The sequence below is a fragment of the Manis javanica genome, chromosome 8 (assembly GCF_040802235.1).
Source record: "Manis javanica isolate MJ-LG chromosome 8, MJ_LKY, whole genome shotgun sequence".
Classification (NCBI taxonomy): Eukaryota; Metazoa; Chordata; class Mammalia; order Pholidota; family Manidae; genus Manis; species Manis javanica.
The window spans coordinates 17,447,610-17,470,516 of record NC_133163.1 but is presented as its reverse complement, the minus strand read 5'-3'; the positions used below and the strand labels follow the sequence as shown (position 1 = coordinate 17,470,516).

Genomic DNA, 22,907 nt, shown 5'->3' with positions numbered 1-22,907 from the left:
TAAGAATCATAGTAACAATAACAATGAAAGTGAACATTTATGGAAGGCTTATTCCACACCAGGTGCTACATATCTTGGTTCATTCAATCTTCACTATATTCTAATGAGGTGGGCACTATCATAATCCCCATTTACCCGTGAGGAAATTGAAGCACAGAGAGACTGGAGGTCACCCAGAAAGTAAGTGGCCAAAAATAAGTTGGCTCCAGAACACGTGCTTTCAACAGGCACAGTGGGCTGTACTCACTCTGAAACCCAAACTCCTGAATGCACCATTTATGACCCTCACCTTACTCTCCAATCGCTCTCTCCAGAGAAACGAAACTCCTGGCTCCAGAGAAAGGAGAGTCTTTCCCTTTGCCAGTATATCTTCCAGTCTTTGGAGGCTGTGGAATTTCACTAAGGTTTTCCCCTCTGACTTAAATGCTCTTCGCCCATCTCTGCCACTGCAGGTGCTTCCCACCATTTAAGAACTACTCGTTACTGATAATAACCAACTACAAGATCAATGGTCTTCATAATAATGCCAAAATATTTAGCTACCAACCAACCAAAGAAGACTTTTACAGAATCAGAGGAGACAATCTGAATAAATGGAATGATAAACCACTTAAATGGATAATATATCATGATAACGTCAATTCTTCCGAAATTATTCTACAAATTAAAAGCAATCACAACAAGAATTGCAGCAAATGTTTTTAGAAAATTTATAAAACTTCTACAGTTAATGTACAAAAAATAATGGTTTACAAGTAGTTATGGTAGTAGGCTTAGGTTGAATTATTTCACTATGATTAAGATATATTACATAGTTATAGTAAGACAAACAGTATAGCATAAGTGCAAGAACAAAAATGTCAATGAAAAATAAATAAAAATCTATATATTTCTTTATAAAAGAAACATTGTACATAACAAGCACACAAATGCGTGACAAAAATGATGCTTTAGAGTGGAGGACAAAATGCAAAAGCCTACAGCATGAAGATAATAAAAAGCAATTAATAAGCAATACCACTAAGCTAACAAGAAAATGTTCAAGAATATCTTTGAAAGTATTTCTTAACTTTGTAGAAAATCATCTTAAACAAAAACAAGTTTTTATCTAATAAAGGAAAACATAAACAGAATTAACAGATAAGAGACTGGGGAAGAGTGTTTGAAATATATAAAGAAAACACATTATTAATATCTTTAATATATAGTGAAATCCAAATTTTAAGGAAAGACATAAATCCAAAAAGTGGTCAAAATATCAAATAGCCAATTCACCAAAAGTTCAAATACTAATTCTATGAAGACTGGTCCAAACTCATTAGTAAGTAATCAGATAAATGGATAAATATAATGATGCTACTCTATAGTCCTTCAAATTACAAAACTTAGTAAATATTGGTGAGGATGTGTAGAGATACACTAATGAGTGAGTAAATCAGAACAGATGATCTGGAAAGCAGTTTGTTAGCACTTAGTGAAATAAACTGAGCATATACCCAATAACTGTAGGAATCCTGTTCTTGGAGGTCAGTGAGGGTCCAGGTATGTAAATATTCTTCACAGCATCATTAGAAGTAATGAGTAGGAAGACATAACTAGGGATAACAAAACTAGGATTAATGCTTATATATGTATGCTTACATAAGCAATAAACAGACATATCTCCAAAATGCAGTGCTTCGTAAAAAAAAGGACAAGGTAGTATTTATAGCACAATACCATTTGTGCAAATTTAGCACATACATACAGCACAACAGCACCACACTCATTTATCTTATAGGCATACGTATTTAAAGACATATTTCCAATATATTATAGTAAATGTATACAGAGTGAAAGCAATGAGGGCAGAGGCCAGAGATGTAAGGACAAAACTGAATGCAAATAAAGTAAGAGAACTACTTTCCTTGAATTCACAGTGGTGCTGGAGAAGTGTGATTAGCTCAGATCTCTACATCTGAAGAACAAGAGAAAAAAAGTCAAACAAAAAGACTCATGCAATAGGGAAATCCTGAGAGGGCTGAGCAAGGGACAGCAAATAGGGAAGGGATTTGCCTATCCTGTCTGCTAGAACCATGTGCTGTCCAGTTTTCTCTTTCAATCTGATAATGTGGTAATTGTGGCTGAAGGCACTTTTTTACTTGCAGAATGAAGAAACTGAACTAAAAGGATCCTAACAAAACATTGAGGAGTCATGGGAAAAAAACAGATCAGAGTAAAGTTCTGCCCGGCTCCACACAGACCTCATGACACAGGGTGAATAGTAGTTTATTTCTGTTTTATAAGCCGTCCATCCCATGTCTGTCAATAGAGATAATAGTATTTGCAGCACAGAGTTAAGATGAGATGATATTTTTCATTTCATTCAACAAGTAATTTATTGAGTCTCTGCCACATTCCACTCTTCCAGGGCTAGACTTTAGCAGTGAACAAAACAAATTTTTTTTTAAAAATTCGAGCCCTTATAGTTGAGGGAGGGAATACAATAAATAAAATTAGTCAAATAGTAGATGGTGATAAATTTAGGTGAGATAAAAACCAGAGAAGGTGGATACGAAGTGTCCAGAGGTAGAGCAATTCCATTTTAAGTAGGATTGTTGGGAATAGCCTTGCTGGAAGTTTTTAAAAAAAAAAAAGATATGGAGAAAGTAGGACTGTAAGCTAGGCAGAAAACTAGGAGAAGAGCAATTAATCCAGATAACCATGAGGTGGAAGCTTCTCTGACCCGTGGAGGAAGAGCAAAGGATTAGTGGGATTGGAAATGGTAAGTGTTGAAAGGCAAGAGCTCAGAGCATTCAGAGCCAAGGGGCTTGGCCGTTGGAAGGACTTTGTCTTCTACTCTGAGAAGGATGGCAAGGCCTGAAGGAGTATGAGCATTGGAGGGATACGACTTGACTCACATTCAAAGAAAACATTCTGGCTGCTGTGGTAAGACTGACTGAAGTAAAGAAAGGATCAAAGCAGACTAGGTAGGCGGCGTTGCATCTCTTGAAGCGAGAGATGGTGGAGGCTTCGTGGACTTGTGGAGTGGAGATAGGGAAAGAGTCGGATTCTGCATCTGTTTTGAATATGCAGACAGCTTTGAACGCGTAGCATAAAGGAATGAGATGCCTTCAGAATAATGGACATAAGCCGTCTAGCACCACACTTGGAATCTGGAAGTCACTTAGATTGCTAAGGCAGTCACCTCAAACATCAGTTTACACCAGCACTCCTGGAGGGGCGCTGTTAAAATGCAGTCCTGGTACCCATACTCCGAGATTTTCATTCAGTGAATCTGGGAGAAGCTGTCTCAGGGATCTGCGTTTTGGGCAGGCATTCTGGATGACTCTGGCACAGACTGTCTACACAACCACCCTTCAAGAAACAGTTATCTGGAAGGGCTGACATCTTCACGTTTTTTTAGCCTTCTTGGAAGAAACACAGTTTAAATAGAAAAAGTCAATGAAAATCTCAGACAGCTTTTGCATTTTAATTCTAAGATAGGGGAAAAGATACAACTGTGGAGCTAAGGGGTAACTACTGTTCATGCTTTCTTCTTCCAGTGAACGTAAGAACCAAGAGGACTGAGGATGCCTCTGGAGACAGAGTCAATCGTCTTTGTAAATGGCATTAGGGGACAAAAAAAAAAATAAGGTCAAAGCAGAAAAAAGAGATGGAGTGGAGGAACTGACGCTGTGTCCAGTATTTACTATTATTTTGTCTTTAGGTTAAATTACGTCTGTATGTCTGCTGGGGCAAAATCAGATGAAATTAAAAGTATCTGAGAATGATGGTCAAATCTCAACCTGAATTTGAAGAGTCAAGTTGGAGATGTAGAAAGTATTTTTAAATCTTTTTCTTTTTAACTTCATTTTTACCTTTCTTTTAAAAGTGCAAATACTAATTGACGAGGGTTTCTGCATTTGTGGATGGAAAACTCTCAAATGGATCCTAAGTAACATTCTTGCTGGGTCCCAAATGATATGTCATGGTAAACAAAGCCAAGTGACCAAGGGTCTGTTGTAATTTTAATTAAATACCAGAGGCCTTACACAAGACACAAGTTCCTTGCATGTACAAATTCCCTCTGAATTAGCTAGTTTTCTGAGAAGTAGGAAGCTTAGTGAGAGGTTACTCTCTCACATCACACAGATAAGGTTCAGATAAAGATCCTAACATTTGGATGCATTTGAATCTCTTAAATTCATACCCTTCATCTAACATGGGAGTTGGGTATTTGTGAATAAAGCATAAAAATGGCTGGTGCAGATGGAGTGTGTAGACAAACATTAAGGTTAATGACAAATGATGTATTTTAGCAATTTTTATGAATAAAAGACAAATAACTTCATGATTATTTTGACTTGGGGACAGCTAGAAGATTATAAACAACCTTGTTATGTAGTCAGGAAAATTAAAGGCAAAGATGCTGAAAGTAGCTCCTACTCACTAACAAATCATCTCAGATTGGTAAGTAAGTTGGAAAAATGCAGTACAAATGCAGAAAGATGTGAGCCAGGCTCAAATGCTTAGAGATGACAGACAGTTCAGTGCAGACAAATGAAGTGTAATTATGACTTTGATGAGTCTTCATGCCACAAGACAACTGTTTGTAAGAAATAAAATATGAGATTTTTTTTTCCCTAAAGGTTGAAAAAACGTCTCTGGACAAATCACTATGTATCATTAATGAAAAAGAAACAGGAAGAAAAAGGCAAATCAATGCGGTTAACGAGTCTTAATGGCTCAATTGTGTATTCACTTCATCAAATCTGAATACTTGAGGAGGCACAAAACAAAAGACGACGTTTGAATAACAAAATCCTAGAAATAAAAATAGACTTCCAAGGTCTGGCTAATTTTTGAATGGGGGAGATCTGTCCTGCATCCTATCAGGTTTGACTTTGATATATTTAAAATTAGAAAATAATGATGCTCCCAATATTTCCCAAACGACATCTTTAGAATATCTTACCTGTTTTTTGTTTATTTTCCGCTCCTTATCAGCTACAAGTAAACTCCCTTGGGGCAATTAAGAATAATTCGATTACATTAAATTCAGTGGGTATTTGGTGGGCACAGGACCAAGGCCAGATAGATGCAGAAGTCTGACCTGGAACAGTGATTCTTGACTGTGGGCAATTTTAGCCCCCTGGAGACATTGGGCAACATCTGGAAACATATTTTGCTTTTTATAACAAATTTAATGTCTGCTGGGTTTTTTTGCCCCCCAGATTTATTACATTAATATTTGACCTAACTGAGTTTTTTCTATTGAAGTATAGTTGATATGCAATATTATATTGGCATCGGGTGTACAACATCATGATTCAACAATATATGCTATGAAATGTTCTCCACTATAAATGTAGTTACCAACTGTTACCATACAAAAATGCTACAATATTTTTTACTATATTCTCTATGTTGTACTTTTCATCCCTGTGACTTATTTATTTTATAATTGGAAATTTGTTCCTCTTTATGCCCTTCATTTATTTTACCCAACCCTTTCTCCCCTCCCTCACAGCAACCACCAGTTTGTTCTCCACATTGAGTCTATTTCTGATTTACTTGTTTGTTTGTTATTTTTTAGATTCCCCATATAAATAAAATCATATAGTATGTTTCTGACTTACTTCACTTAGCATAATACCGTCTAGGCCCATCCATGTTGTTGTAGATGGCAAGATTATACTCTCTTTTATGGCTGAAAAATATTCCCTTGTTTATATGTACCACTTTTTCTTTATCCATTTTTCAGCAGATGCACACTTAGGATGCTTCCATATCTTGGCTATTGTAATTTGTGCTACAATAAACATAGGGGCATGTCTATCTTCTTTAATTAGTGATTTTGTTTTCTTCAGATAAATTCCTAGAAGTGGAATTACAGGGTCATATGATATTTCTATTTTGAAAGTTTTGAGGAAGCTCCCTACTGTTTTCCATAGTGGTTGCACCAATTTACATTCCGGACGTGTATCCTCTTTCCCTTGCAATTACCCTTGCTGAACCTTAGAGCTTTTGAGATTTATTTAATTACTGGGGAATGATTTCTTTGCAGCTTCAGTTGTTAACTTAATGGTTTGTCTTGTAAACTCAAAGTAAAGTACAAGGCACAGAACAGTGTATTTTAAAACCATATTTTGTCTTGGAATTAACAGAGAAATACTACAAGAATAATTTGTTACTTTGACAAGTTTCAGATAGCTAATGGGATTAGCAGATACCTGTTAAAAAGAAGATTAGATCTAGAACAAAAGCAAACCAATAATTTAGAGTTAGACATTAATTGATGGGTTTTATCTGATACACATACCATTCTTGTCAACTTAAAGCAGCTTAATGTTTTCTCTTCCAGTTTCAACCAAATTCTGAAGAATCACAGCTAGGAGAGCTTCCTATTCAGCTTTGTATCCCCAACACCTAACCCAGATGTCTGACACTAGTGTAATAAGTTCCCAGTTATTATTTGCAAAGATGAAGTTATTGCTTTCTGAGTATCTAGCTCATGTGCAATAGCAACAGGCATGTTACTTCTGAGAGACTTGGGCAAAAGAATGAAAAATTCCAATCTTCTTTTTGGAGACCCTGCAGATACCTCTAAGGGCAAAAGACCTATGTCAAGTAGATACAAAGTTTGGGATGCATGCAGACTAAAATTTCTGATGGTTTTTGAGCAATAGAGCTGGAGGTTTCTAGGAATGCATTTCCATCACAGATTCATATAATTAGCAAAACTGATATGGGTGGGGTAATTTTTGCTACATTAAAACTAACCTATTGTAATACAGATTAATAAACATATTTTAAGCAGTGAATCTCTGAACATTCTCCAATGACTTGAGTAGTTACTTCCTTATACATAACTCTTTAAATTTTTCTTTTAAGCACTGATTTTGTGTTTTGAATTACCTAAAACCTATTCCATGCACTGTGGCTATGAAATTTCAAAGAGTTACAGTCTTGATCAACTATTCTGGATTTGTTTCATCCAAAGTAATAAGTTTCTACAACTAATTGTAAATATTACCTTTCAGTACCTTTAATGAACTTAATAAAGAGATATTGTAATTTTCCTGCTCTCTACAGACACTTAGCCATGAGAAAATTAAATTAGGATTAAGCCATATTAACCCTCATTACTTAATGGATATATTAGTATGACTTAAGACAATAAAACATTGTTATACGTGAATCTTCATAATTTTTCAAATAAGCATACATGATATTCTTTATAGCTATATTTTAGATTTGAAGGAATGGAAATATTCCTTACACTTTGAATACAGTGAACCACCTTAAGGGTGACAGGAAGTTTAAATCTGTATAAACCCAGCCTCATTCTAAGAATATCCTTGGTAGAAAGTTAGCAGTTTTTCTTTACTTATTTATTTATTTATTTTTAACTATGCCCTACATCATTAAAATGAACCATGTCATTAAAGAAAAAGGCTCAGGGATGTGTTGTTAAACTGTGTACAGACAGTATAATGTGTATGATATTCTGAAATTCATAAACAAAAAAGTAGTAAGTCTTAGTATCTGCTCTTTTTGGAATAGGAGTATCCATGCCTTCTACTTCACTTTTTGGATAATGGACTTGGACTGTTTTCCTCTAAAGATATAAACACTATATATATATACATGCATATGTATCAGTATATGATACATATATCTGTGTATATCTATAGGCTCTAAATAAATAGCCTCCAATTGTATGCCTCCATGTTCTTTTTCTGGGCAAGTTAAATGAAACCTTATCCACATACATCTGGACATACTCAAAGCTTGTCATGTTAGAATTAGGAACTTGGGATGGCATCAGCCCAGCTGTCGCTGGTTTCTGACATTTGTGTCAATGCCCTCCTTAAAAATGGAGGCAGTGAGACAGTTCTGGGAGGGGTTCTCAAGATCTAAAGCACATTGACATGACTCAGTGTACATGAATAGGAAATACTTCATTGCTTGGTGGTGGTTTCTGTGCCAAAAGTTTCCAGACGTTGAAGACACTGACACCAAGTTTCAGAGAATGGGATTGGTGAAGTGGCAGGAGGGAGGGACATGGGCAGCATATCTGGATTTGGGATGCTAAAACCAATGAAGGGTTGAAGTTCCAGGCTACATTTGCCAATAATTTAAAAGCTATGTCTTCTCGCATTGATGGTCTAACTGTGTTAGCCCAAGAGAAGCATGCCAAAAAGGAGGGGTGAAGGGATTTCCTTTTCTCACAGTATATAATATCTCCCAAATGTCTTACAGAAACAAGTAATTAGGAGGTGCCAAAATATTTTAACATCATATTATGGTGCAGCCTCACTGACACCATATTCATCTGCAGGATATGACGGATGGAAGCATAACCAGAGATGGAGAGGGTAGGAAAAGAATAGTAGAAGAACCCTAAGTCTATATGGGGACAGAGTGGCATTATTTGGGAAATAGGTAAAATTCCAATCTTGAGTAAAGATGAAGTACAGATGAAACAACTCCCAAAAGGAAGGAAATGGAATACAAAATATAAGTAATGTAACTTTTTTAAAAGAAAAGACAGAGTCTTCACTCACCTTATCTCTTAAGAATGAGATATTACACCATCTGTTCCCCAAACAGCTATTTCATTTCACTCTGGATTGCTCCTTGGTCTCGTCCCTATATTTCTCTGAATTTTCAGGTTGGCTCTCTTCCTGTGAGTCACATCTTTTCTTTAAATATTTCCATATTTACCTCCTCTCTCCAGCTTATGTATGACTCTTTGTTAAGCATTTCAAAATATTACATGTTACTGCAGTGTAATACTTTGCCTGTATTTAGCACCTTTTACTCTTAGAACTCAGTGGTGTTCTAACAAATACTGTTCCTTTATTTTAAAAACAATTATTCATTTTACAGGTATAGAGATATGTCAGAATATTTTTAAAAGACACAGTGACTAGTTCACACATTGATTGATTCTACAGTGCTTGATTTAACTTGGGTTTATAAAGCCATTTAAAGGTGTCCCCCAAAGTATAATCACTTCTCTTACAGTGCAATTGTCTTCTACATTATTCTCCCCGATATACGAATAATATGCCTTTAACTAGACGTCAGGTCCCCACTAGCCCTTACGGCTCACACTCTGACTAGGCCAGAACTTTGGCATCACCTCCTCCCTCTTTCCTAACCAAACACTTGCAGTTTTACATATCGGCAGTGCAGCTTTCTACTTTTGCAAACTTTTGGCAGTAGGTCAATTCCTGCAACTGCCTTGCTTTGTAAATAGTTCCAATTCTCCCACACCCATTTGTTTACATGTTGTCTACAGCAGAGTTGAGTAGCAAAAGCACAAATTGAATTTCATCACGCCTCTGCTTAAAAACCTTCAGTGACTCCCCATTTCCCTTGGCATGAAGCTCAATTTTCTAAATATGGCTTGCAATTCCTTTTCTTTGCCCGCTCCTCAACAATAGATATTCCAGGCAAAATGAACAGTTTAAAGTTTTTAAAATATTCCATACCCTAATAGAAAGGACTCTTGACTCTAAAAAGCTGATTTTGGTGCCTCTTTTAGGCTCTTTTATAAAACTTTGTTTCCTCTAATCTGCCACTTATTAAAATTGCATTGCAATTTCACTTACTTGTATGAATCCTCACAATAATCTACTTTCTACCATGCTTATTGGTATGAGAGTCATTGCCTGCCTAGAGTAGGGTTCCAGAAATATGTAACAATATAGGCAATAAAACATGGATATCACACACAGACTGAAAAAAAAAACTATCATATAAAGTTTGTAAAAGTTTGTAAAAGGACAAACAAATTTAGAGAGAGGTAGACAAGGCCCAAGAATGGTAAAAGAATGTGGATTTTTGTTGGGAAATCAGCTAAATTTGTGTAGGTAATATTCTATAGCTAAGAGAAATCATGATGTAATAATGAAACATATTTTCTGACAGGCAAGGGCCAGAAAACAATTCCCTAACTGTAGTTCACACTACTCAGTCCATTATTATAAATTGTCTCAGAACCAGCCACATGCTCTCTTTCCTGGGTATAAATGGCATCCTGCTGTGAGACTCACTAAAGTATTCATATTATCTATACAGAGGGAAGAAAGCTTGCTCATTATATGAACTCCAACATTTGTCTTCTTAGACCAAAGTTTTACCAATAAAGCCATGGCTTCTCCTGGGGTGTAAATGAGTAGAAAGGTTCAAAGGTAAGAAAAGCAAGCAAGAAAGTAATGTTTCTCATTTACTGTATCCGGACCTCCCCAAACAACTTGGAAACTGGGACTTCATATACTCTTCTCCAATTAAGTTATAAAAATAATAATATTAAAAGATACATTGATATGTTTCCATACACATGACAGCCACCCAGTTATTTAAATGGCCTTGTTTGAGTTAATTTTGTTGGGATCTTTGCTGTTGTAGCTAAAATGAACTACATTCCACCCTATACGTGTGCTTTACAACATTTCTGTGAAGGAAATTTTTAATAAATAATTTAATTAATTATAAAGTATTTACAAATGAGAGGATTTCAGAGACTTTGGAAGCTAAGTGTAGTCAAAATAGGAGGAGGAACTTTGAGCAGATGAGTCCCAGTGAGTATCAAATATGTCCCCATTCATAGTCCCACAGGTGACCTGGCTTCTTAGTTGTTTCATTAGCCCAGTCATACTTAGAAAGACTTTGCCAATAAGATGTATACATCTATAAGCAAAAACAGTTGCCTTTTAATCTTACCCAAAAGATCCATAGAAGGAAATGGTCAGCCTTCTTTTTCTAAGTATAACTTCACTGCATTAGTTTCCAAAGGGTAAGAAATTGTTTTAAAAAGTGGAGTATTACAGGATTCACATAAATGATATGACTTTTCCTGAGAAAGAAAAGCACCCCTACTGTTTAATGGTTATGTGACTGAGACAAGCCCTGTTGGGGCTGTTTGAATACATATCTCCTTACTCCTGTCTGGTGGGATTCAGAGTCACCCACTAGGCAGGGTTAACTAATGACTGAAATGAAATCCAGTCATTTAAGGAAATCTCAAAGGCTTCCTGGGGTTAGGTTGGAAAGATGTCACTAACAGAAGGGCTGTACTTTATGCTTTTGCAATGTTTACAGAACCTATAACACAATGGAGCATGATTAATGAGGCTTTCCAAACTCTTCACCAAGCATAGGACTTTGTCACATCTAAAGATCAGCCCTTTATCACCCTCATAACATAAGAAATGTAAACCAGAACCCGATCATGTCCTAGAGGAGCTACCCTGGCTTTCATCTTCAAGCAAACTAAGGGGTTAAAGGGGGACATTCTCATTTTTAAATGACACCTTTGCTTAGGGAAATGCTTTTCTCTTAGATACTTTTACATTTATCATTTTATTCTATGCTTACAAAACGATGTAAAGCAAGTTTGCTAGAAATTATTATCACCTCTGAGATAAGACATCTGGGACCTAAGAAAATTGAGTGGCTTTCCTAAATACTCAGCTATTTGGGAACATATTTGATACCACAACTCATGCTGCTTCTATTACAAATAGACTGCAACATGCTCAACATGCTCTTATACTTAAGCACATTCTATAAGGCATTGGCAAAGAACTTGGCCAGTTAGCAAATTTTCTCAATATCTTCTAATCTGGTCTCTACTCTCTTCCTAAAGCCTGAGAGTAATGTGAAAAAATGAAAAAAAATGTGATTTATATTCATGATAAAATATTTTTCATTGTGTCAATTTAAGAAGAAATATCTTAAAGTTTCTGGAATTGTATTTTTCTGTCCATTCCAAGCTCATACTTCATTAAATGAGCTCACCCTCTTCCCTCTTCTACCTGTGATACTGTTTGAATAGGTGATGGACAGCTCCCAGGGCCAGTGGACCCAGCCACGGTTCTAGCCTCCTCATTTTAGCAACATTTTCTGAGGCCAGAAAAGCCTGGTCTTCCTCCATGTGAAAAACAAGGTCATTAAAGAGCACACAAACTCGTGGTACATCTAGTGGACAAACTCGTGGTACATCTAGTGGGCAAACTCCTACCTGAGAAAAATGAATGCAGACCACCAACCAGGACCTGCCTTCAACTGAAAACAGCTATGTCAGCTGTCCTGAAGCTTCCCGTATGAGGGTTATAAATCTATACTTTGGATCTTTGTATGTTGTTGAAGGGAGATGAAGATCATTCGTCCTGGGCTTGTGCGCAGCAGCCCCCAGGAAGGCCTGGTGACAGTTGATCCCAGTGTTTCAGACATGCCATGCCCTTATGAAAGATTCTTCTTTTTGCTTTGTCTGCTTCAGCTAATGCTGTTCAAATAATCTTCCTAGTAAAATGTCATGTTTATCCATTCCAGACACTACAGTAGAAACCATGGAGAAGCACCTTTGGTGGTTTCGTGTGTTTATTTTCTGGTTGCCCTCAGCTCCGGAGCTGTCATCATTTGAGAAAAGAAAGCCTCTTGATCTGAGCTCCTTGATGGACAAGATGTTGTCTTTATTTTTTTCCGTCCCTTTGGCAACTGATACTGTGTCTGACTTTCTTCTTAACCCATCTGCCTTAGGCTTTCTTGTTTTTCCAGGGAAAAGAAAAATTTGGCATCCTCACAAAATGATATTTATATTGCCCTAACTGGACAGAAAGAAAGAAGATTCCTGGTTGATGAATATCTGAAAAAAAATTGAACTGTTCAAGGGATATGTTAAAAATTTGGTAATTCTGTTATTAAAGATAGATTTATATTTATAAAATGTCATGTTTCCTTAAGCTATAGTAAACAAATGTACTGTGGGTTATTAAAAAAGAAGAATCTTTTGTCAGAGGAGTCTGGTGAGCAGAGAACTTAATACTAAACTAGAAAATTTGTTTTCCCTCATTGATTCATAGACATTTAAAAAAAAATTCCCAGAGGAAGGAGTGGAGAGGATATGTTTCTGCATATTGCTTATTTTACTTCTGAATTTTATGGATCAGATGGGTGGATTTTATCAGATTTCAAATGACCTGCTGTTTTGAAGAAGGAATAAGAATTGTTTAGGCTCCCATATTAGTTTTCTCTTTCAAATGCTCTCCATATTCTTTGTTTATCACTGTAAGATAATTCAAGTCCTATTTACTATTAATGCAAGAGGATCTAACAAAAATATTACCATGATTAAGTATTCATCAACCCACTTTAGCTTTTAAAAAATAAGGAGGGCAGAGGCTCCTTTTGGCTACTGTGCAAATGTGGCGTGGCACAGCCTGGCACAGCCCGGCACAGCCTGGCACAGCCCGGCACAGCCCGGCACAGCCGAGCAAGGCGGGAACAGCAAAGGTTTGCCTGGGGCGTGCATGCGGTGTGGGTGGGACCATTTACACTGGCCTCACCTGGAAAATGCAGTCAAAGGCAGGCACACAGGAAGTTGATGAATCTAAAGTTTGTGCAGAGTAAAGGATTAGATTAAGTTTTCCTGTCAACATTTCAGATATTTTGGGGATGCTTCTTTGTGTAAGGAGCCACGTGGCTTCATTTAAATGCCTCAAAAATTACTGAATTGAAGCACACAGGACCTTATGAAATATATAACATCTGGCTTTAGGGTGATCTTCAGTCCTGCTTTGCCTAAACAGGCCCTATTACACCAGTTGTATTTGTTACATCATGACATACCTGTATCAAAATAGCCATATGCCCTGTGTTCATTGGGGGCATTCATTAACCTTAGTCCAAGAGAAATCAAGGAACCCAGAGACCCCACACATTCTGGAAGAAAAGCAACAGCTAGAAGATGGGAAAAACAGATCATGTTTGTGAGACCAGCCTCCAGCCCATGTCACACTTAAGAGCTTGGGTTTAAATTCGGCAAAGAAACTAGCCATTCTTTCTTCAGTATTCATCAGAAAACTTACTCAGACTCTGTTGGTCTGACTTGTCAGCTTTAGGATCATTGTCTTGGAGCCTTCTAAGCCAGTATCAAAATATGAAAGGAGAAGCTGGCAGCAAGTGAATTTTTGGAAACGAGGTGTCGACAGGAGAAATTTATGATGTTTCCACCAGGAATCCTGACAAGGATCTTCTTCCTTTTTGATGAGAGAATTCTTTTTGAGAGACAAAACTGTGAGGGGAGCAAACTGACTTACTAAATAGATACTTTTTCTGGAAAATTGGAGATAAAAGAGTTGAACTGGTAAATTTCGAACCAATGGTTTTTAAGAAATTGATTCACAAGTCTTCCTTTCTTAGATTTATTATTATTTGGGGTGGGGAAAAAATTTGAAGGACATATTTTGCTTCAGGAAAATAAAAAGCAATGTTTTCCCATGAGCTTTTGAAAGAGCTAGGTGGCATCACAGCTACCGTTTGTGAACTTACCATCTCAATGCTCCAAAGGCTCTTTCCTGTATTCCACTCTGGGGCGCTGGCGCTGCACAGCCCCTTCAGCTTGGCCAGCAGGCTCTGCGTCACACTCTGCTGACTGTGGCGCCGCAGGAGGAATGCAAGACTGGAGGAGGAAGAGAGGACTACCTCCTTTTGAAAGGGCCCCTGTGAGCAGCACCCAGCAACACTTCTGCATCCCAGAGGAAACAGTTCTTTCCTGGAACAGCAGCTGAAGCCGGTTGACAGTTTTTCAGCACTTGAAAACCAGACTTCCTCCTCTCCCCGACCAGACAACTTCACCAGCCATCTCTCCTACCCTGATCTGATGTTCAGCTCCAGAAGACATTCCTTCTACATTTCTAAATTTTAGTAACTCAAACCACTTCCCTTTGATACTCCAGCCTTAGGAATAGTAGCTGGCACCTCCTTTACAGTGTTGTGTTCTCTTTGTACCCTGATAGACATTTAGGTAACAGTAGCAACTCTAGTTAACGACTCTTTATATTGCATTCTCCCTGTTCAGGTAATGTTACAGTGTCTGTCTCCTGACTGATGTAACCAACCTCAGAATATAACTAATAAAAATCTGTGATATTCATAAAAAGAAATTTATTTAGACATATTTTGCTTATCATATGACTGTTTTGAGTACAAGTCAAAGATTATTTTTAGTAGATTTACTGACTTGCACATCTATCACCATGAATACACTTTAGAACATTTCATCTGTGCATTGTGATCCCTTGTGCGTTCATTATGCATCCCTGTTCCTTCTTCCGCCCTGCTCAAGTTCCTGGCCCTCCAACCACTAATCTGCTTTCGGTTTTCATTAACTTTGTTTTCTCTGTAGATTTCTACAATTTAAATCATACAACATATGGTCTCTGGAATATGGCTTCTTCTACTGAACTAAATGTTTTTGAGGTTCATCCATGCCTTAGCATGTCCCCTAGTTTGCTCCTTCAGCACATTGCACAGATATACCACGGGTGCCAATCCATTCACCAGCAAATGGGCATTTAGGTTGTTTCCAATTTGGAGTTATTATGTATAATGTTTCTAAGAACATCCATCGAAAGTGTTTTTGTGGATATATGTTTCCATTTCTCTTGAGTAGATATACCTAAGAGTGGAATCTCTGGACTGTATGGTAAATTTATGTTTAACTTTTTAAAACCCTGCACAACAAACTGTTTGCAATGTGGTTGTACTATATTACAGTCCCATAAACAATGTATGAGGGTATCAATTTCTCTACTTTCTCACCTACACTAGTTATCTTTTTTATTATAGTTGTTCTAGTGGGAGTCAAGTGGTTCCTTACTGTGGTTTTGATTTGTGTTTTCCTGGTGATGTTGAGACTCCCTTAGATTTTACTGGTCTATTTCTGCAATTATTAAGGCCATCTGCTTAGAACAGACATGTGACGGGTACAATGCATTTATGAGAGATACATTTATGAGAGAATAAAATATATAGCAGGATAGTGTGCTAAACAATGGGCAGGATTCTGGAGAAATGACATCTACAACTAAGAGCTTCAGTGTTTTGGTGACATGTGGGTGGGGGTGGGGAGCTCTGAAATAAAATAATTCATTTAAGAATGCTGTAAGGGATAAAGACTATAAGTGCAGTTATTTTTAATGTCAACTGCTTGACTTTCTACTAACTTTGACCTAGAATCCACCTATTTTTCTATCTGCTGTATTTAATAATCTAACACTATACTATTTATAGAGCAGTAAAATGAAAGGAAGAGGAAACCTCACTGTATAAACATGAAAATTCAGTAGAAATCCTAGAAACAAAAATAAATACATAATCCAAGTACAGAACAATTCAGATCTTTCTGTGGTTTGATACTGTGTTTGCAAATAGCTAGATATCTCTTCAAAACATGGAAAATAGGAAGAACTTTCAAAATCAAGCTGTTAATGACTTATTCAGAAAAAAAGAGACCCATGGTTTTTTTCAACCCACAAAACAGGCTGGTGATCCACAAGAGCCCTTTAGTTTTTAGGAAGGAGAATTTAACTTCTGCCTCTGTACCTTTGATAAAGAGTAAAAATCAAATGCTAATCGACTCACATTCATAGCATATGACTTTCTAGCATGTTTACTAGTGGAAACATTCAAAGGTGAGACAGAAACAGAATGAGACACTGTCTATAAAGATGTATCTCTTTAAACTTTTTATTATCAAGTGTTAGTGTTAATTTTTTATCTTACAAAAATGTTTCAAGTGGAGAAGGGGAAACATGAAATCCAAATTGTTTCAACTGAGTAAGCAAATGAGATGACTGAATTCAGAAAACTCAAGCACTAAAAGAATCTAACAATAGCATAAAAACAAAATAATCACCTGAAAAACTTTAGTTACTCCTATTAGCTAAGTAAAGGAACTGTGGAAGAAAATGGCCAACAGCAAAATACATGAAATTTTAAGTAATGCATACTGAGAAGATATGCTAAGAATTCCCTATGTTGAGGAAGTTTATATTTTGGGTAGTTCAAAATTTGATAGCTGAGAGTGCTACCTGAAAGTACTGTTCAGAGCAACTTTGCAGAAATTAAGTGGCTCTATATCTTTGAAGCTGAGACACTATGGAAAGCAAGGTTGTCAGACAACCAATAAATAGCAACCCAAGTACATAACCAATAAGCTTAAGGTTATGCAGAGTCAAATATATCTCATATTAAATTATGTTCCATAAAAACACAATCGTTATATAAGTAATGATAGTTTACTCTAAGTCTGAGCTTTGAAATAACTCACTTCTCTTACTCTCTATGTATTTGCTCTGAAAGATAGCTTTGGTTTCACTTTTTTTGATAGAAGAGAAACTGAGGCTTCGTGCGGTTAAATGATTGCCCTGATAAAGTGGTAGAGACTTGAAATACCATCTTCCAAGTACAAGTTCAGGGCTCTTGCAACTACACAAAGTTTAATTGGTATGGTATTTGTATTCATAATAAGAATCAGTCTCAAGAACTGACCTTCTAAAGGATGCAATTTTACTTTTCTAATATTTCGGAGGATAGTGGGAAGTGTATATATGTGTGCGCGTGTCTGTGTCTGTGTATATAATGTAGTTGGAAGTTTTGTATATATAAACTTATTTATGTTAAGTATAAATAAAATACATAATATATATTGTATATAGTATATAGTTTATATAATATATATTATTTAAATATATATATATTTATGTAAAATATATTCAAAACCTTATATACACATTCAATTAAGTGTGTTTTCTCAGATTCAGATGGTATTCCCTCTTCATCAGACCTATTGTCAGACATAGATGGCTCAATAACATTTTCTGCAATGGTAGTGTCCAGATTTGAGTAAGTCCCTTGGTATTGTCTTTCATTTCTTCCTAAAGTCTTTATGTTACCCCTATACACTTCTTAAAAAGGCATTTCCCTAACTTAACCATTCCATAGTGCTGTTGGAGAATGTTTCTTTCCAGTTTTTGCCAGCTTTTCTGTGGATCAGAGCAACTGCTTTACAAATGGCAGGCATGTGTAAAAGGAAATCTCCAGGGTTTAATGTGCTTTTGTTTCCTGTCAGTATGTACCTTCTGTTTCTGTTCATGCATAATCATCTTGTAACCTGCATGGAAATGCAAAGAAACCAAGGTTCAGGGAAATGGATATTCAAGCATTGCCTCACATTAATTTACCAATTTTTGGCCCCAAATGCTTTCCATGAGACAGTTAGCACCTGGGGTTGCTGTTTGCAGAAGATGTAAACGTAATGCTCTAAAGTCCCCTGTAAATCAATACATTGTCAAAAGGGGCTCATCACCACTTGGGTGAAGTTTTCCCTCTATAGAGAACCTGTTTCAGGACACTGAAGTACTTTGTATATACTGAAATTGTTCTGTTTACCTAATAAGTGAACTCAACTAGACTGGTAGTTTTGACGGGATAGGAATCGAGTCCATTTATCAAAGGTCAGCTACATGTTTTGTGTTTTCTACAAATGTTTGTTCTATGAATGGATGAACCGTATGCTGTAGGATGGTGTTTCCAAATCAGAAGGGCATGCATTTAAGTGTCACAAATCCACATGGATCAAGCCACACTCACAAAAAGGGTGTCATAAATTAGGAGTGTTTTATACTCAAGAAAGAAATGAAAAGTCTCCTCTCCACACTGTGTTAATCATTGTTTTCCTTACAATGCTTCTCATCTTAAGCAAGGTTGCATTTCTTTCCACCTGCTGGAGGAGCTTAGTCATGAAGTCAAAAACCATGTTTTAAGTATTTGTCAGGAAAATAGATAAATAAGACCAACTAATTCTTTGAGGCAGTTAAATCTACCCCAGATACAAACATGTAGATGACTATTGTCAGTTTAAGGAAAAATGAATATTTTGCTGTCAGAAAACCATGAAAGGAACGAAGGGATAAGAGGTAATGGATGTCATTTATTCACAGGGAAGTTGGGATTCTGAACCACCCAGAGGTGAGAATTGAGGACTGGAAAGGAAGGGATAATTCAGAAAAGAATTTCCAGGATTTGGAGATTGACTGGGTTTGGAGATTATAAAACATACAGTAGTTGAAGATAATTCCTAGGTGATACTGGAACATTTATTTACAAGTCACCCTAAATGCTTATTTTTATCATTTTAAGACAAATTCATGAAGATGTGGAGGACTTAGTGACTCACTTCTAAAGAATAAAGTATGAAAAAAGCCAAAACTGTGGGGAAAACCTTGCATGCAATACCTTAGGAAGTGATGATATCATCAGTGATGTCATGATGACATCAGGTACCACCTGACATGATGTGATGAAAATGGTATTTTTTCCTGGAACCCAGAACTAGAGTTGAATCATGAGAAAATATCAGACAAACCCAAAGGGAGAGAGATAAAGTACCTGACCATCACTCTTCAAAACTCTCAGGGTCATGGAAGACAAGGAAAGACTGAGGAACTGTCCCAGAGCACAGGAGATACAACGACTAAAGGCAACGTGGAATCCTAGACGGGACCTGAAACAGAAAAAGGACATTAGTGGAAAAAATGATGAAATACGAATAAAGGTTGGAGTTTAGTTAATAGAAACATGGCAGCATTGGCTTCTTCGTTTTGATAAACATTCCAAGGCCATGGAACATGATACCAATAGGGGAAACTGACTATGTTTACAATAATGTAATTTTCCTATGTTTTGAAGGCTGGTACTGTGTGATGTAATGATAATATTGTCAGCAATAACCACACTCAAATTTCTAAAGCCCTTGCACATACACTGACTTGTGATGTGACAATGTAATGAGGCTGGTAGAACAGGTTATATTTATGTCCATTTTATAAATGAGCAAACAATGGCTAGGCAATGAACTTACCAAGATCAAAATAATCAGTGCCTTGGGTTTAAATCATCATCTTGTGAATCCAAATCATGTGTTACTTATACTTTTGCCAAGTATCAGCAAGACAAGCCAATGTATATGCACATGTATCGCTGGGGAAGGGTAAAAGAAACATGGAGGAGGGTGCTAGAGGATTGGGAAAGCTGTCAAATTTCAATTGAAGTGAAAACTCCATTGAGAGTTGAAGCCCTTAAAATAACTAATGAGCCGACTTTCTCTTTTTTGAAGCTCACAGATTTGCTTTTTGTTTCTTTACTTCTTCACCCTTCTGTATTAATGACAGTTCCTTAGTAAAAATAAAATAACCTAATTATCACAGTTTTGTAAGTCTGCAAAATTTTAACACTCCAGAGCCCCTGACCCACTGTCGCTATTCTTTTGCTTCCCCTGGATCCACCCTCCACAGTTCTAAAGAGGACTTACATGTCATATGGATAAGAAACTTGTTACAGCGATTCTTTTCATATATTTGGTGTGTTACTTTTCCCTATTTAATTCTTCTTGTCCTGATTACAATAGTCTTCAATAGGGAGTGCATCCGCACGGCATTGTTTTTGTTATAATTTAGAAAACAGCAAAAATCTAAAATACAAATTCTGTTCATCTGCGACTACCCGTCTTTCCCTTTTCCAGTCTTACTCATTTTCTGGGCAACACAAATCAGAAAGCAAAACCTGTATAAGGTTCCGTTTTGCCTTTAAAAAAGAATGTATTCTTAAAATGAAATGTGTATACTGCTATCTCAGACGAAGGTTTCAGAGAAAGACGCCCGTGTGGATACTCATGTACACGCACACACACGAGATGGACGTTTCAAAGCGGGTAGATGAGCGTTTGTCCTGAAACGTGGTCTTCCGTTTGACGCTGCAGCCTGAAGAGCTATCCCGATGCTTTGCTGCCACCTTGGCCAGCTAGACGGATTTACAACGGAATTCTGGAAACCGCGTTCCACCGCCGCTGGGAGCAGGCCGGGCACCGTCAGATTCCCGTGGGTTTGGGAACTCAGAACATCCATCCGGTGGAGAAACACATTTTCTCATTTTAAAATAACTCGGTTTGCATACGATCTACGTGTGACCCTCCGAATGAATTTTAAGGATTCTGTGTTTCTTTCTTTAGTCCTGGAACGGAGACAGAGAAAAAAAAAAAAACTCTGTTGAAGATGTGTGACCTTGTGCACTGGGCGACGTTCAGCTCCTTCGGGTGTGACGGTGGCAGAGGCGCTCTGCAGTCAGTTTTCTCTTGTCTGAGCTTCCATCCCGAACCCACGAGATGACTCACCCCAGTTCCAGCGAACTTCTGGCGCTTCAGTGGACTGTCCAGTGAAGTCCAGGCGCTTAGTGGAAGCTGTTTGCAAATGCAAAGCATCTGAGTGGCCAAGGAGGGGCTCTGTGTTCTCTGTTTTTTTTTTAACCTTTTCTAAAGGAGCTGGGGAAATATTGCGGATCAAAATATGGAAGCTTAAAACTGACTTGCTGCTTACAGTGTTGGGGTTCTGATATGTTGTCTGCACCTTATTCTTGTTTGTGTTTCCCCAGTTTATTCCAGGCTAAGGCTGTCGCTCTCTCTTACCTTTCTCTCTCTGCCCACCCTCCCGTCTTCCCACCCACATCTCAGACTCCCTCAGCTCCTGCCCTTCTCTCCGGGTCTTAGTCCCATCTGACTATGTGGTTTTATGCGAACACCGGTGGGCGGGTGGGTGGGAGGCAGCGTTCCTTGCGATTTCCTTTAAATTGGGCGTGAAAGGGTGCCGTCCGCAATTCCTCTCACACAGGCAAAAGTCACACGTGACAGTTTGAATCAGCGAAAAGAGAGTTCCACATCTTCAGTGCACCGCTAGGGAAGGAAATAATAGGGGGCATAGGACGGGGGAGGAAGAAATACAGGAATAAAACCAAAGTTCACTGGCAACTTCAATAAACTTGGTAACTGCATGCAAAAAAGAAAGAAAGGAAAAAAAGGTTCTAAGGGTTGGATCTGGTCCGAATGAGGCGCTAGGGCTCCTTCCCGTGCCGGAGTCCGGCTCTGGAAGACTTTTACCGGCGTCTGGCAACGCGAGTGCCCCCAGAAGCAACACACCGCTGCAAACGCACGTGAACAAAGCTCCCAGCTCGGGAGCCGCCGCCTGCGGTTTCCTGGTGGATTCCAGCCTCACCAGAGAGTGTAGGGCGCACAGAGGGTTAAGTTAGTTCCCTCCCTGGTTGGAGGGAGAAGAGGGGGAGGGGGAAAGCAGCCTACGGTCTCAGGCTGGGTACCTTGTAGTCAGTTGTACGTTCGAAACCTGTCCCCGTTGCTTGCGAGTTGGGCACCTTTCATTACCGCCGCAGAGGGCACAGCGCTCGGAGATGCTATCGGCGGCCGCAGCCTCCCGGCCACGGCGCTGAGCTGCTCCCGCCGGAGGGCGTCTCTGGCCTTTCGTCCCGGTTGTGGAGCAGAGGAGACACAGCAGCTCCGCGCCCGCCGCCGAGCCCGCACAGCCCCGGGATCAGGTTGGCAGTTGTCAACGATGGGCAGGAGGGACCTTGGCGGCGACCCCTAAAGCAATACCATGCCCCGGGAGCCCCGCTGCTGTCGCGCCAGTATCTTCCCTTCCCACCTCCCCGACCCAGTCGGATTCGGATGAGCCCCCGCGAGGAGACGCTGCCGCCAGGTAAAGGGACTGAAGTGCCAGGTGGAGTTTCCAGCAAGCACCCGAGCTGCCGCCGCGCGGGCACCACGAGGTCTCTTTGGGGATGGGAGGGATTGTGCGATTGTGTGTGTGTGTGTGTGTGTGAAAGAGAGAGAGAGAGAGAGAGAGAGAGAGAGAGAGAGAGAGAGAGAGAGAGAGAGAGAGAGAGAGAGAGAGAGAGACGGCGTGGTCATGGGAGTGGAGTGGGATGTTTTATCTTTCACGGAGAGAAATGGTTGCTTAACTCTCCCCCGACCTTAGGGAGGTCTATTGGCAGGATGATTCCACCTCCCTTAAGGAGTTTTGTAACTGAGCTCTGGGTCAAAACACAAATTTGCTAGCCAACTGGGAGCATCCATCCTAAAATGGGATTTCTAGAGCCACGAAGCTTGCCAGAACCCAGCCTCTCACTTCACCAGACTGAATCTGTTAACTTCTAGGAGTAACACCCCCCTACTCTCCACCCCCGCGCCCGTTCCATCTGCTGTTAATGTCGCCCGCGTTATTATC

The 22,907-nt window shown here is 38.5% G+C and overlaps 1 protein-coding gene and 1 long non-coding RNA gene across 4 annotated transcripts in view; one reads left to right on the top strand and one right to left on the bottom strand.

The window, feature by feature from the left end:
- Positions 1 to 16,503: 16,503 nt before the first annotated feature.
- LOC108393465 (uncharacterized) lies at positions 16,504 to 22,122 on the bottom strand. Of its 3 annotated transcripts, none has more exons than XR_001852248.3 (4): positions 21,985 to 22,122; positions 20,153 to 20,850; positions 19,231 to 19,345; positions 16,504 to 17,953 (listed from the first exon to the last, which is right to left on the bottom strand). It is a non-coding gene; the product is annotated as an uncharacterized lncRNA (long non-coding RNA). The 3 variants fall into 3 exon arrangements; XR_005053987.2 differs by having other exon boundaries at positions 20,525 to 20,850; XR_001852249.3 differs by lacking the exon at positions 20,153 to 20,850 and having other exon boundaries at positions 21,985 to 22,120.
- Positions 22,123 to 22,242: 120 nt separating this feature from the next.
- The window catches only part of FLRT2 (fibronectin leucine rich transmembrane protein 2), an 86,418-nt gene continuing 85,753 nt past the window's right edge, over positions 22,243 to 22,907 (top strand). The window contains exon 1 of the mRNA XM_017654252.3: positions 22,243 to 22,379. The gene's annotated coding sequence lies outside the window, so the exon portion shown is untranslated. The remainder of the gene's footprint in view (positions 22,380 to 22,907) is intronic.